We start from the raw sequence: 15,368 nt of genomic DNA, 5'->3' as shown, positions 1-15,368 counted from the left end.
TCATTGTGTTTTGACCAAAAACTTCATTAACCTGGAGACAATGGAGTAATTGTCCTGTGGCAGACAAAGCAAAATGCTCTAGACTTGGCCAGAGCTGCCTGAGCGGCCGGGCCACAGATCCCCACAGCAGTGCCGGCAGTGGAAAGGGCCACAGTGACCACTGAGCACAGTGGATGGGACCCACACGGGCAGATAGCCCTGTCACTTCCTCACCGCTGAGCGCGTCAGGAAGGCAATAGGCATCTCATTTTTTTAAATCTATGAAAATGAATGAACTTTCCACCCTCACCAACTCACCAGACCTACATTAGACCCAGCTGAAAGAGATAACGCCTTGGGAAAGGGACAGCATTTTCTAGTCTAAGAACAAATGTCATGGACAGAGGGCATTAATTACATTGTACCTGTATTTTGCAGGGAGAAGCAGTTGGAAATTAAATAAGTAGAAATTTATAATACTAATTAAAAAGGGGACTTGGCTTGTATTCCTGGCTCCCTCTCTCACCAGTGTCTGATATTTTAAAAGCTTCAGGAGAGGATTTAGAGTTTTTCTCCAGACACGACTCTACAAAGAGAGTATTTAGAAGTGCTGTTTGGAGCTTGGCAAGTTAGGAGGGCTGGGGGGGGGAGGGGACACCACTTGGAGGCCCCCCTCCCCTGTCCTGGCACAAGCCCCCATGGATGGGAAGAGAAGGTGCTAATGTATCTTCATTCTTCCTTGAGAACGTCTGCCAATGACCTAAACCAAGGACTCAATCCCGCTCCCGTTAATTAGGCTGACCTCGTGGAATCTACTAGAAGAAAAGCAGTCTGGAAAGCTGCGCTGCCTCTGTCTCCACTGCTTCTGTGTCATCACGTGACACAGCAGTTGCCATAGAGATTATCAGTCGTGAGTGGATTGTCCACAAGTTGAACTTGCATCTGACAAGTCAAATTTGTCACTTTGTGGGGGGGCTGGGGGGGAAGCAAAGAGGCTTACTATTTTTCTGTTGTTCTTGAAGAGATTTCCCTTGGCTCCTGACAATGCCCTCTTCCCCCTTCCAGCTCTGTGGGCTTTTTCCACATCGTGGTCCTGTACTGAAGAAAGGTGGTTTTATTTTCTCTCATGTTCTGTAGTGTAGACATGGAATCTGCGAAGCTGGTGCCCACGGCCCTCCATGATAATTTCTGGATAACATAAAACGCACCCTGCGATTTGACTTCAGAACAGGTTGCTGTCTCTTCTGTGATGGGAATGGCACGCCAGCGACTGGGTGTCTCTCCAACAAGCGGATCTCACGTCCTTCACTCCCACCACACCTGATGATCGTGTGTATATTCACACGTGTGTGTGTGTGTATTTCGTCCTGCTCCTCTTTGTCCCTCAGCGGGTAATGACTTTCATGGACCGGCTTTATCAGGTTAAGAGGGAAACAACCATTTAAAAAAGGCCAGCCCCTCCAGCTGACCGCTTGCAAGAAACTGGGTTGGAGGCATGGAAAGAAGAGAGGCAGGCTGAAGGCACCTGTCGCAGCTTTGGTGGGAGGGTAGAGAAGGAAGGTCCCTGCGCTGGATGAGCCTGCTTCTCCTGGTCCCCAACGTCCTTGTTTCTTCTTTGGTTCAGCTCCTAACCAGGGCCAAACCTTATAGGGACCTTTCGTCACGGAGTCTCATTGATGATGGATGAAAGGACTCCCAAGTGTGAGGGCTGTACCTTTGTGTGTGGGTGCAGCTGTCAGATGTGGCCAACACCCTTTAAGGCCTTGATCCAGGCTCCCTCCTCTTAGAAGTCTTCCTAACCCTCCAGACGAGTCTAGGCCTGAACTGGGAAAGTGGGGTCTGGGGCCTCATCCCCAGATGGAGCCAGAAGAAGGCCTCATTGTGGGTGGAGAGATTGAGTCTCGACGGAGCGGTGTCCCCCTCCCCTGTTAACCATAGGCGCCAATAGAGTCCCCTTTCATCCGTAACAGAAAAGTTTCCGACAGACGTAGACATTTTCCCTGCATAATTCAGCTTCAAGAGCACCGAAGACCAAACCAGGAAGCAGTTCCTCAAGAAACAGCAGCAAGAAAAGCAAGAATTGCAATTTGATTCTGTAACTCTTAAGACAGACCCGCCCAACTGACCAGTGGTTGCACCCCAGACCTTCATTCTGTGACCCTGCCTGATGTCTTTCATTCTCAACTCAAGGGCACGCTGGTAGCCTCTCCTACACTCATTTAAAGGCTTAAAAAATCACCCTTGGGATTCTCTCTGGCCAAAGACAGGAGTCTTGCTTAATAAGACCTTGATCTGAAAAATGTTAAAGAAAGAAAAACAAAGCAAAAGAGTAAGAAAGAGCATCCATCTGTCTTTTTATTTTTACTGCCTTATTTTATTTATTTTAGAGAGAGAGAGAGTGAGAGAGAGAGCACACGAGGGTGGGGGAGAGGGGCAGAGAGAGAGGGAGAGAGAGAATCTTAAGCTCCATGCTGAGCATGGACCTAACACGGGGCTCGATCCCATGACCCTGAGATCTTGAGCCAAAATCGAGAGTCGGGGGCTCAAGTGACAGAGCCACCCAGGTGCCCCCTTTTTTTTTCTCTTTGATAGCTATGGTGGGAGACTCTCTTTGTTCAGCAGAGCACCTTAATGCATTTGGGACTATGGACAGCAAGCCTGGGGCTCTGCATGGAAACAGATTGGAATTGAGCAGAGGACTCTGGAAGCTGTGTGAGAGAGGGAGAGAGAGAGGGAGGGAAGGAGGGAAGGAGGGAGGGAGGTGGTCCACAATACAGGCGCAGGCTGGCACCAGAGGGAGGACAACCAGGGACAGTGGGGAGGTTACTGCATTTTCTTGTGCCTCTTCCAGTGACTGACCTAGCACGGCTGGCCACGTGGGAGGACTTAATGAATGAGGTTGGACTCTCCCAGTGCCTTCTTTCAGGACCTGGCATAGATGTGTGTGTGCGGTGGGGGGACAGGACAGAGCACCCGGGCCTGGGAGGGGCTAGTGATCTTCCCTCACTAGAAATCTACCTTGTACAGCAGCCTGTGGGACAGCGGGGGGTGGACACAGGTCCCCTCACCTGCTGCAGGCTCCAGAGGGACAGTCCGCTGGCTCCCACCCCTGGGGCCCTGCGGCAGGTGGCTCAGGAGAAGACTGCCCATGACAAGATCCATGCTGGGACTGGCCAGTGGCTGACTTGGGTGTAGGTCCTGCAGGCAGGAGAGCGAGGCTCCAGAAATGCCGGTCCGGGTCCGGATCCTCCTGTGGCCAGAGGTGTCGAATGAGTCACAGGGAAATAAGGGAGGCAGGTGGCCTTCGCGCAGAGGGGCGGGCGTTGTCAGAGCATTTGCTGCAGGGTGCCGACCCCACGTGACAAGGGGCCTGATGTCACCAGGTAAAACCGGGCAGTCCCCCGGGGCTGAGCTCCTGACTGGGAAATCACCCGCCCGGGGACTTTGTCCTTCTAAGGCTGCCCTGGGCCACGTCCTTTGGTGCCCAGTGGGAACAACAGGGGATGATGGAGAAAGACCTGTTTCTCTTAGCAAGGCCAACCCCATGTATTGACCAGGCACTGTTGGTGTGGGAGTGTGTGTGTGTGTGTGTGTGTGTGTGTACATGAGTGAGTTTAGGGGTCTGTGCAGGCCGGAGTGTGTGTGTACGTTTACACGTATGAACGTGTGCTTGGTGTGTGTGTAAATGTGTGCCCATGTGCACATATCTATGTTCATGTGTCTGTGTACGTGCACACGTGTGTGAATGTGTATAGGTGTGTGAATGCGTCTGTGTGTGTGTGTCCATGTAGGTGTGTGTTAGTGGTGAGAGCCGGTTCGCTTCCGGAAGCCTTGAACTTGCGGCTGGCCTGGGCACCCGCACTCAACGCCCCTGGCTGGAGCCCAGCCTGCCTTCTCCACTGAGACGGCAGGCTGTCGGGCTGCTCCGGGCTCTCAGGGGCTGTCACCCTGGTCGGACAGGTACCATGGCTCGGAGCTGAAGTTCAGCTACCCTCGGGTGGATGTGGCCCCGAGCCGACCACGGTGCACGCCTTGCTGAGCAGAAGCCATGCAACCCACACAGCCCCTCTGGCCGTGCTGAGCCCCATCACCACCGGAGCGTCGGCTCTTACTCTGCCAACTGTCCTGCTGAGACTGGCTCCATTAGCCCATTTTGGAAATGGGGACCCCGAGGCATGAAGCGGGGTAGCCCACGGTGTGCAACCCAGTTGGGGTCTAAACTAGACTGGGGCCTACAGGGCCTGTGCTTGCTCCATGCCCCCGCCAGGCCAGCCTGCAAGTGCCCACTGGGCACACAGGCCCATGGGACAGACGTCTAGTATCGGGGCTGGGGGTCTCTCATTCTCTGTAAACTGGGATGCATGGGGTCCTCTCTGTTTCTTCATGACCCCATATGTGGACCCCTTTAGGGGCCGAAAGAGTGAGATTCTTCCGGGCCTCGTGTTCTGCTCTGTGCGTGGGTCCTGGCACCGGGAGAGCAGAGAAGGGCGTCTTCGTTCCTGTTTCCTTCCCCGTCAGCTGCATAACATGAGAGGCATCTTCCGGGCCAAGGCTTTGGTGGGTGGGAGTGAGGGGGCAGCTTAGACCCAAGAGACGTCAAGGCAGAGTGGCCACCTCGTGTATCTTGCCATACAACACAGGGAACAAACAAAAGTCTTCTAAGTACAATTCTCTTAGAAGGTCCAATTAAAATAGAAGGTTTTTATAAAAGCAGCATTACCCCCCCCACCCCACCCCCGCCAAATAATTGCAATATTGTATCCAGGGGGATATCCCCCTGTGTCAGACTGTTCCCCCACCCCACCCTCACCCCGCCCCGGGGCCATAGGAGGAGCAAGCCACAAGCACAAGTGCCCCACTCCTGGTCATAATCTTATCTTCCTGAGTGCTGCTGGGCACTGCTGGGCACATGGCTCTAGAAGCCCGGCACTCCAACGCTTTTCGTGAACAGAGATGCAGGCCAGGCGCCAGAACCAGAAGATAAATACATAAAAGCAGAAACTTCATGTGCTGTTGCGGCTGAAAAGTAACAGGTAGGGGCCTTATTGAGAAGGAGGGTCTCCAGAAACCATCTAGAAATGCACCCCCCCAGCCCCACCCCCAGAGGCCCAGCTCACAAGGGGCCGCAGGCTCGAAGAGGGTCCTGTGTCCAGTGCTGTGGGTCGGCAGGGCTGGTGCTGCAGAGAGAGAGAGAGAGCACCTGCGCCCAGCTAGGTCCTGCCCACTGCCGTCTTCCTCATTCCAGAGAAAGGCAGAGACTCCTCTGGAAGTAGCTACGAGTTAACAGTCACTCACCCCTCCCAGGCCGCCCACAGACCTGCTCCTTCCAAGTGTTTGACTGATTCTTCATTTATACAGCGGCCCATCTTTGAGAAGCACTTTGGCGATGAGCTGTGGGTCACAGGGTCAATCTTAAGGGGCCATTTTCTCCTTAAGGTCATGGTCCCTGGCTGCCCTTCCATACCCATGGAAGGTGCACAATGCACACTGCCCGTCGCCCAGGGGACAACCAGAACCTCTGGAGGCATGTGCGTCTCCCTCTCTGCTTGGCCCAAGCCCAAACCCAAGCCCAGGCCCAGACCCAGGCCCAGAGAGGTTTGCCCCAAGCTTTCCGTGGGGTGACAGGGACTGAAGTCATTCGTGTGACACACTGTGACCAGTCTCTTCACCTCCCTGTTTGGGGTGAGTGCCGTGGCAGGGTCTCAGGAGAGACCTCCATCCGTCCACCCTCCTTAGCCCACCACAGAGGGAGGTGTGAGTGGTCACAACCCAGCCCTGAGCCAAAGAGTCTGGGCTACGTGCCAGGTTCTTCTGGCTGGTTGTGTGGCCTTGGGCAGCTCAGCTGTCTGGTTCCGTTTCCTTATCTGTAAACTGGGGATGAAAAGAGTACCCACCTCACAGGGCTGGACCTAAGGATTAAATGAGGTTTTCTGCATGTACATAGACACATATACACGCTCACATATACGGCATTACATGTGTAAATGTAAATGACATATATATTTGAGTGTCTAGGTATATACTTATGAGATTATAAGCACATATAAAGTTTAAAGTTCTTAGAACAATGCCTGGCATGTAGTAAAGGCTCTGTAAATGTTAACTGTGGCTGTGGCTGCTGGTGTCCCCCTGGTTACCGTCATCATGACAAATACAGCTTTGGAATCAAGGCAGCTGGGTTCATTTCAAGTCTCCATCTATACCCTTAAGGTACCTGTGAGCAGAGGTGAGGTTTCTCAACCTGTCCAAGCCTCCCTCAGTATCAGCATTTTATTATTTTTTTATTAAAAAAATTTTTTTAATGTTTATTCGTTTTTGAGATAGAGACAGAGTGCGAGCGGGAGAGGAGCAGAGAGAGAGGGAGACACAGAATCCGAAGCAGGCTCCAGGCTCCGAGCTGTCAGCACAGAGCCCGACGCGGGGCTCGAACTCACGAACTGCGAGATCATGACCTGAGCCGAAGTTGGACGCCCAAACGACTGAGCCACCCAGGTGCGCCCCCCCCAATATCAGCATTTTAAAATTAGCTAGAAGGGTGCCTGTCTGGCTCAGTCAGAAGAGCTTGTGACTCTTGATCTTGAGGTTGTGACTTTGAGCCCCACGATGGATATAAAGATGACAAAAACAGAAATAGACTCAAAAAAAAAAAAAGTTAAAAAAAAAACGAACTAGAAATTGTGGGCCTTAAACTGTACACTTAAAAATGATTAAAACGGTAAATCGCAGGTTATGTATATTTTACCAAAATAAATAAATATATAGCACATGAATCAATATGAGACACTTGTCACACAAATATCACAGATACATCAAACAAAGCCCATAATTGTAATGATAGTATTACTTGGACGAGGCAACGTTATGGCACACACACACACACACACACACACACACACACACACTGAGTTAATTTCAAGTCAGTTAAAAACATCTTCAGTAACTGATTGTGCAGGAGGCACCCTGGAGACTGGGGAGGCCTTGCAAGCGTCCCCGCAGCATGTGTCTAGGGCCTGGCATTTACAAGAGACCTTGGAAGTGGGCCTGGGAATCTGAGACGTGTCCCTGTGCGATGCGACAGAGCCAGGGCCCCTGTGGCTCTGGGATGGAGCATCTACGTGCTTCTGCACCAAAGGAAAGCTGGAGGCCCTGTAGACACTGCACTCGGGCCTCGGGATAAGATGTTCCTCATGGATCTTTCCAGCACTGTCTAGGCAAGAAGTTTTCTTCCAGAACTTTCCAGACAGCATGATCCAGCACAGCCTCATAAGGCAACTGGCGTCCCTCTCCCCTGCTCGCCACCAGGGTGACCTAAGATGTGTTTATCCCAAAGCTCCAACAGCGAAAGTGTGGTTTTAGCGTGACGCCTCCAGGAATAAAGGTGATCGAGGAGGTAGGGGCTAAGGAGAGCTGTCCCTTATCCCAAGGTACCCACATACCTTGCTCTGGTTGCCCAGGCCATATGACAGGGCCTCTGCATTCTCACCAGGACAAGCCTGCTACTTTCTTTGATCCAGACACAGGGTTCTGGGCACAGCAGGATGGGAGTGGTGTGGACAATGAGTGGGAGCCCTGCTGGGCATTGCAGCAGGGACACCCCATTCGCTGGGCATCCCCATATGTTGGGTACCATGCAAAGCACACTCTCATTCACCTTTTGTCCTAATCTTTCTCAGAAAACCTTCAGTTAAGGCCGTACGATGCTCTGTGCAGAAGAGAAATCTGAGGGGAGCCTGGGTGGCATAGTCGGTTAAGTGTCCGACTTCGGCTCAGGTCATGATCTCACAGTTCTTGCCCGCATCAAGCCTGCTTCAGATTCTCTGTCTCCCTCTCTCTCTCTCTCTCTCTCTCTACCCCTCCTCTGCTCATGCTCTCTCTCTCTCTCTCTCTCTCTCTCTCTCTCTCAAAAATAAATAAATAAATATTAAAAAGGAAGAAGAAGAAGAAGAGAAATCTGAGATAAAAGATTTAGCAATTGCCACTGGGTCCCAACACCAGTAGGAAAAACAGAATCTGAACCCAGAATTGTCTTTCTCCCCAACAATGCTGTTTCTTCCACTGCCCATACCTCAGCAACTCACGTGCCAATATGTTCCACGTTTACTTATTATTCTCTTCACATCAACTTTAACTCGATTTCTACCTAACCTCATCCTAAGCAATAATGTTCATGAAATCATGGATTCCATGTTCAAGTTACACTTTTTCCAAATCTCCTTAAAACTACGTACGGCCGTTAAAGTCACGCACATGCCGCCTGCCGCCATCTTGCCGGTCACCATCCCCACCGCGCCCTGGGAAACACCGCAGCCGGGACGTGGATATGAGAAGAGTTTCATGTGCAAATCTGGAAATGGATCCCGACCCGAGTCTGGAGTGATTAGCTAGTGGATTTTAGGCTGGTCTCTAGAGGTGGTTCTGGGAGTCCCCCAGCCAGGCAGTGGGGGGGAGGAAAGGTCCAGACTGAAAGGGGCAAGGGAGGCAGAGGCACCGCTAAGAGATAGGCTGTTGTCCGCAACTGCATCATGTTCACACGATAACCAAAACCTGAGGGACTACACAACAGAAATTTATTCTCTCACAGTTCTGGAGGCCAGAAGTCTGAAATGGGGGTGTGGGTGAGGCTGTGATGTCTCTCTGAAGGCCCTAATGGGGGTCCTCCTTTGCCTCTCCCAGCTTCTGGCGGTTGCCAGCAGACCTTGGCTTATGGCCACGCCAGTCCAGTCTCTGCTTCTGTCTTCCCACGACTCTGTGTGTGTGCGCGTGTGTGTGCGCATGCGTTCCTGGGTCTGCTTTCTCCTTAAGATCCCAGCTGCTGGGTTAGGGTCCACCCTACTCCCGTACAGACTCCGATATGGTAGACGGAGTCCAAGGACATCCGGAACTGTGAGATCAGAGACAGCAAATGCACGACCCACGTGCCACCAGCTGTCCATCGTTCAGCAATTCACTGAAGGCGCAGACACGCTGATGGGAGAAAGAGGCAGACTCCCGGAAGAGGAGACAGCGTGAGGGAGGCCCCAAAGCAGAAGGGCTCCAGGCTGAGGGGCTCCCTGGGGCCTGGGGTGGGACTGCTGTGGCTGTCTTCAGAGGGGCAGGCCGGGCAGGAGGGCAGAGTGTGCTTCACTTGTCTCCTGCTCACACCTTCCCCTACTGTGGTTCGGGTGGCGCTGGGCTCTGAACAAGGAGCGGTAGAGGGAATACTGCGGTCCAGGGTCGGTGCGGGACGAGCCGTGGCTCGCTGGGGTTCGCCCGCTGCTGACGGACGCTGCCCTGGGGTTCGGCTGGTGTTACTCATCCACAGGTCAGTCTTCCATGAAAGAGAACGTCCCAGTCCTGGCGCGGCCCCTTGGTTGCTACAAGTTTTAAAACCATTTGGAAGTGGCAACAACATGCCCAGATGCCAGGCTCGGAGGAAGCCTGCCCTGGAGTCTTGCACTGTCTGGGGGGGGGGGGGGGTAGTCCCCTCCCAATGCCACACAACCTGCCTGGGGCCCTGGGACACCAAGTTGCTGGAACTTAACTCAAGGGTGACTGGTGCGGCTTCTGCATGTGTACCGTTGGGGGTGGGGGATAGCTGAGGGGCAGACCCTTTCTGACATTGCTAGTCAGAGTGCCTCGGGATCATCTGGCTTCACGTGCTGGCTGCCACTTCAGTCCCCACTAATTCAAAAGCCACACTTGAGCATTGTCCACAGGCAAGCCTTGGGCGAGGTCTTGACATACAAAGGCTTAAGGACTGTCCAAGAGTTTAACCACTAGGCTTATGGAGTGTGGAGATAGTACACACACACACACACACACACACGGCAGACACACAAAGTGGCTCACATAATTATGAAGGTTCAGAATTCCCAAGAACTGTCGTTGGCAAGCTGGAGGCCCAAGGGAGTCAAAGGTATTGTACTAACCTGAGTTCCAGAGTCAAAGCCAGCAGCCACAAGACCCAAGAAAAGCTGATGTTTCAGCTAGAGTCTGAAGGCAGGAAAAGACCAATGCCTCAGCTCAAAAGCGATCAAGTAAGAATTCCTTCTTCCTCAAGAAAAGTCAGCCTTTTTCTTCTATTCATGCCTTCAGCTGATTGGATGAGGCCCACCCACATGAAGAAGAACAATGCATTTTACTCTATCTATCCATTTAAAGGTTAAATTCATCCCAAAACACCCTTGTGGAAACACCCTACACAGAATAATGTTTGAGCAAACATTTGGGCACTCCATGGCCCCATCCAGTTGACAAAAGATTAAACATCACAGACCTCAAGTCAATCAGGTTCTCTCTTCTCAGGAACTTGCCACGGGACAGAGACAGCTGGCCTCTGCCTCGAAAGACTTGGGACCCTATGGATAGAAGGCTTTCTTTCCCAACATCCTCCCAGTCTCTTCCACCCTTGTGTCCTACAAGACACCACATCTTCCTGCCCCTGATGATGGTCATCTGCACACACTTTTCCTCAGATGAGCCTGGGCTGAGCTTCCCTATCTGTACCACCCCCCCGGGAACATCACCTCCTCTGTATCTGACCTTCCCCCGACTGGGGGGTCTTCAAGAACTCCTCCCACATGCTGTTACCACCGGGCAGGGTCAGCCCCAAGTCGCATGACAGAGTGTCCTCCACCCTCTGTATCGTCATGACTGCAGACTGGGGGTTTGTGTGTATGTTTGTTTTTATAGCCAGCCGCTCACTTCCAGAGACACGTTTCCACCCGGATGTGCACCGACCCGCAGGGCTTAGCCATCCTGCAGGTGGGAGTTTCCAAAGATACCAGTATAGCTGGATATATGGTTTTCATCACAACTCCAGTTTTGGAGGCTTCCCCTTCCCTCCTCAGCCTGGGACATAACACGTAACTGAAATGTCACAGTGAAATTCTGGCCAGGAAGTGGGCCTTGGGAAACCTGCTTTGACAAGGTGCTTTGTTTTGTGAACAGTAGAGTGGGCAGGGCGGCCAATACCTTGGCAGTATGGCTGCATTTTTGCAGGGCACGAGGAAATCTGTGCCGTGATTTCATCACACCCAACGGGCGTATCTCTGGTCACGGGTTGAAGCCTCAGAGATGACCTAATGTAACCTTCTCAGCGGCCAGGTGGGGACACTGGGCACCCAATTTGCTCCAAGTCACACAGCCAAGCAGTAGGGAGCCAGGCTTTACACAGATCCACACGAATGAAAGACCGAAACGTAAAAACGAAGCTTTCCAGCCATAACGGAAATATCTTTAAGACCCCATAGCGAGGAAGGAAGGACTTCTTAAGTGAGGCACAAGAAGCATAAACCAAGGGATGAAAGATGGGTACACTTGACCCCGTTAAAGTGGAGGACTTCTTTCCATCTTAACACAAAAGGGGAAGGTGATGTCTAAAGTCTGGGTTTGCTGGGTCCTTAGAAAATTCCTACTAAAAGCGAGAGGGAGGGTCTTGTGGGAAGCGTTCACTCAGGCCAGGCAGGGCGCCAGGCCCCTTGCGAATGTGTCACCCTAACAACAGTGCTAGGAGGCGAGAGTGTTCCCTGTCACACAGAGGAAACTGAGGCCGGAGAAGCCCACTGCCTGTGTGCTGGGCCCCAGGGCACCACCTTTGCCTGCCTCTGCAAGCTTCTCCCGCCAATCTGCCAGCTCCCCTGTCTCTCCCTCCGGTCAGCCCAGCAGTCCAGGTGCCCTTTATAAAATGCAGGTGCATTTGTCAGTAGGGGCACCTGGGTGGCTCTGTCGGTTAAGCGTCTGACCGGCTCAGGTCGAGATCTCACGGCTCCTGGGTTCGAATCCCGTGTCAGGCTCTGCACTCTCAGTGCAGAACTGGCTTCAAATCCTCTGCCCCCCCCCCCCCCCCCGCGCCCTCCTCCTGTCTCTTGCTCATGCTCTCGCTCTCTCTCTCAAAAATAAACAAACATTAAAACAAAACAGAACAAAATGCAGGTCAGACCACATCACCCCATCAGCAGACCCACCGGGGGTGCCCGACAACACATCGCATAAAATGCAAACTCCTTCCCAGCCTACAGAGGGACCTCGATGACATCTCCTCTCTTACCACCCTGCCCTTCTCCCCTGCTCCAGCCTCCAGCCCTTCCTCGGGGCCTTTGTGCAAGCTGTTCCCGCCCCAGAGACACTCCTTTGCTTTCCCTCGTGGCCAACACTACTCACCCTTAAACACCACCTCCTGGGAGAACCTTCCCCTGAGCCAGCCCCTGTTCTCTTACTGCTGTGCAGAATTTAATTCCTGTTTATTTGTTTAGTTTTTGCTGCTGTAACAGACTGTGTGCTCTAGAAGGGCAAGGAACAGGCTATTTTATGCTCGACTGTATCTTTAGCTCCAACACAGTGCCTGGCACATAATACATGCTCAGTAAAAATGTGTATGTAGACTGAATGCTGAATCCATCCTGAAATGCTTTTTTTGTTTTTTTTTATTAAATTTTTTTTTCTCAATGTTTTTATTTTTGGGACAGAGAGAGACAGAGCATGAACGGGGGAGGGGCAGAGAGAGAGGGAGACACAGAATCGGAAACAGGCTCCAGGCTCTGAGCCATCAGCCCAGAGCCCGACGCGGGGCTCGAACTTACGGAGGACCGCGAGATCGTGACCTGGCTGAAGTCGGACGCTTAACCGACTGCGCCACCCAGGCGCCCCCATCCTGAAATGCTTTGAGCACAATCTGCAACTAGCTGTGTGACTGGCAAGAGTCTAAACTCACGTGGTTCTCTTGGTCTCCCACTCCCCTGGAGGCGGCTGTTCTCCCCACGATGGTGGCCTTGCTGGCTGTGGAGGACGTTGTAGGGAGGAGCTCCAGAGCCCAGGAAGGCACATCAGGGTCCCAAGGTTGAGGTGGTGAAGGAACCGCAGCCAGTGGCCAGTCTGTGGATGAAACCTCGACGGATGGAAGAAGAAATTATCATCCCACTCAGTGCTTGAGGAAACTAAGGCTCAGACAGGCTAAGCAACTCACCGAAGAGCACACAGTTAGGAAGAGGCAGGGGTGGGGCGTGAATCTGTGGCTGCCTCGCGCGGGGGGGAAGGGGTAGGGATGGTCTGGGAGGGCGAGTGGGAGTGAACGCCCCCGACCCTGTCCTGACTGAGTTGGGATCCTCACTACGGACCCGCAGACCCACAGGAGAGCTGGAACCCATGAACAATTCATTGTATCACTGCCGACAGCCCGCACGCCGGCTCACTACGCAAACACTTCCAAGGAAAGGCATGCATCCGGCCAGTAGAATCAATAGCAGCTTCTGAGTCCAAAGGGCCATGAAGGACGTACCCTTGGCATGAGCTCTGTGGCCAGTTGTGTGAAGCTGGAGGCGGTGGGTTGGATGTGCAATCACCAAGACTTCTCCTGGGCACTGATGTCTGCAGGGACGAGTCTGCAGACGGTCCGGGAGAATTCACTGGGTGAACAGGTGGGGGAAAGGCAAGGCCAGGCAACAGCACAGAGCGGATAATCCAAAGAGGCTGCAGCTGACAGGTGGTAGAGGGACAACCTGGGAGTTGGGGCACAAGAGCAACAAAGGGCTAGGTCGTGGGGGAGAGTGAAGCCGAGCAAGGGGGCCGGGGAGGAAGGATCGCTGGGGATGGACCTGGGTAGAGCAGGTCTGGCTCTTACTTGTCCCTCAGCCCCCTGCCTCCTATGGTAATACGTGCCCCACAGCGGAAAACTCAGGATGGAGGTAGGGCTGACGGCAGGAGCGTTCTCTGCAACATTTTCTTTCTTTTTTTTTTTTAATGTTTCTATGTTGTGCGGAACCTCTGGGAAGGTAGGAGACGCGGCAGTGCCCACAACGTGGCCCTCTGACAGTGGTCACGGGTTTTGGAAATCAGGGAGGGATGTGGCTTGGGTTGTGGCGGAGGGCAGGGAAGGCGGCATCGGTGGCCGACGAGGGTCCTCCCCAGATGCACACCGGACCCGGCGCAGCTTGGCAAAACGGCCAGGGAGAGGTAGCCATGGCAGAAACACTTCTTATGCGTGTTTTTATCGTGGAATATGCCACACGCTTCATGACACGTATCACCCATTCAGAAGAGTGCCCAGCATGTATCTGAGCAGTTCCAGGAATAATCGTGAAGCGAACACTTTGGGTGTCCATGCCCAAGGTTAGAAGAAGTAACAGCATCTTCTAGAACAGTCCTGCGGTGCCCCTCAAATGGTGTCTTCCTCCTTCCCTCCACCGGAGGTAACGATCCTCCTGATTTTTATGGTAGCTGCTCCCTTGCTTTTCTTTTCAAGTTAGCTACTTACGGACAATACCTGAAACGATTGCTCGGTTTCGAGGAGGTGAATAGGAAGAACAAACTTAGCTCTGCAAGAGGAAAGCACCATGGCTCTGAGACAGAGGCCCCGGGAAGGTCTGATGCGTCAGAGACTGGCCTCAGCTCCCCTGATAAATGACCCAATTCCCTGGTGTCCCTCCAGCAGAGACACCCAGGTGATGAGGTCCAAGGTGGGGCGGTGTTCTGAGAAACCCACCTCCTCCTTCCCATCCAGCCACTCCACCCTCCTCATGTCCTGGCGACGAAGGTATGGGTGACCCCCACCCCAGATACCCCCGGAATAATTGGGGTGGACGAATGGGATGATAGGGCGCATCGTCCCAGCAGGCATGACTGGAAGAGTGCGGGGATTAATCGGGACCCATGAGGAGTAAACTCAGGTCATTCGGTGGCCCCGGCAGGGAGGGCCATGTTGCAGGGTGAAGTCCCCAGAGTAAGATCCTCAAGGGTGAAGCCTGGAGATGCCTAAGAACAAAGGCGTCTATGGGGCGCTTGGGTGGTTCAGTCAGTTCAACATCCGGTTCTTGACTTCGGCTCAGGTCATGATCTCACAGTTTGTGAGATCCAGCCCCCACTCTGGCTCTGTGCTGACAGCTCAGAGCCTGCTCGGGATCCTCTCTCTCTGCCCCTTTCCCCTTCTCAAAATAAATAAATAAACATTTTTTTAAAAAGAACAAAGACGTCTACTCCAATGTTCAGATTGGAGTCCTTCGACGGAGTCCTCCGATAAACCTTTGTTAAATACCTTCTATGAGCCAGGCACCCCCGCCCACCGTTCAGTAAAGTCTATTACATACACGAATGTCTTTTGAAGAGTTTTTGTGGGATGTCAGTAAAGGGGCTGGCAATCTGTCTCTGGGTTTGAGGCTCTAGGGATATGGGGGATCACCCACACATGGAACCCAGTGGAACATGGGTTCTAGAAAGCTATGAAAGTTGATAGCAATGTGGGTGCTGTTATCTAGATGTCATTCCCTACCACCTGGGCCCCTCTCTCCCTGTCCCACTGCCATCCATCGCTTCTTGTCATGGGTGTCTCTGTGGACCAGCTGCCTTCCTGGGTGATCATCAGCTAGTCAAGTGCAGGGATCCAGCTCAGGTTTCTCTGTCCCCACCCCATGGCTAGT

General features: G+C 52.8%; 1 long non-coding RNA gene across 1 annotated transcript; it reads right to left on the bottom strand.

Moving 5' to 3' along the window:
- Positions 1-260: 260 nt before the first annotated feature.
- On the bottom strand, positions 261-5,171 carry LOC125161560 (uncharacterized). The gene is made up of 3 exons (XR_007150669.1): positions 5,097-5,171; positions 2,998-4,602; positions 261-2,029 (listed from the first exon to the last, which is right to left on the bottom strand). It is a non-coding gene; the product is annotated as an uncharacterized LOC125161560 (long non-coding RNA).
- Positions 5,172-15,368: the final 10,197 nt, after the last annotated feature.

The sequence above is a fragment of the Prionailurus viverrinus genome, chromosome A3, assembly GCF_022837055.1.
Source record: "Prionailurus viverrinus isolate Anna chromosome A3, UM_Priviv_1.0, whole genome shotgun sequence".
NCBI lineage: Eukaryota > Metazoa > Chordata > Mammalia > Carnivora > Felidae > Prionailurus > Prionailurus viverrinus.
The sequence above is the reverse complement of the archived record's forward strand: the minus strand, read 5'-3'. Positions and strand labels throughout refer to the sequence as shown.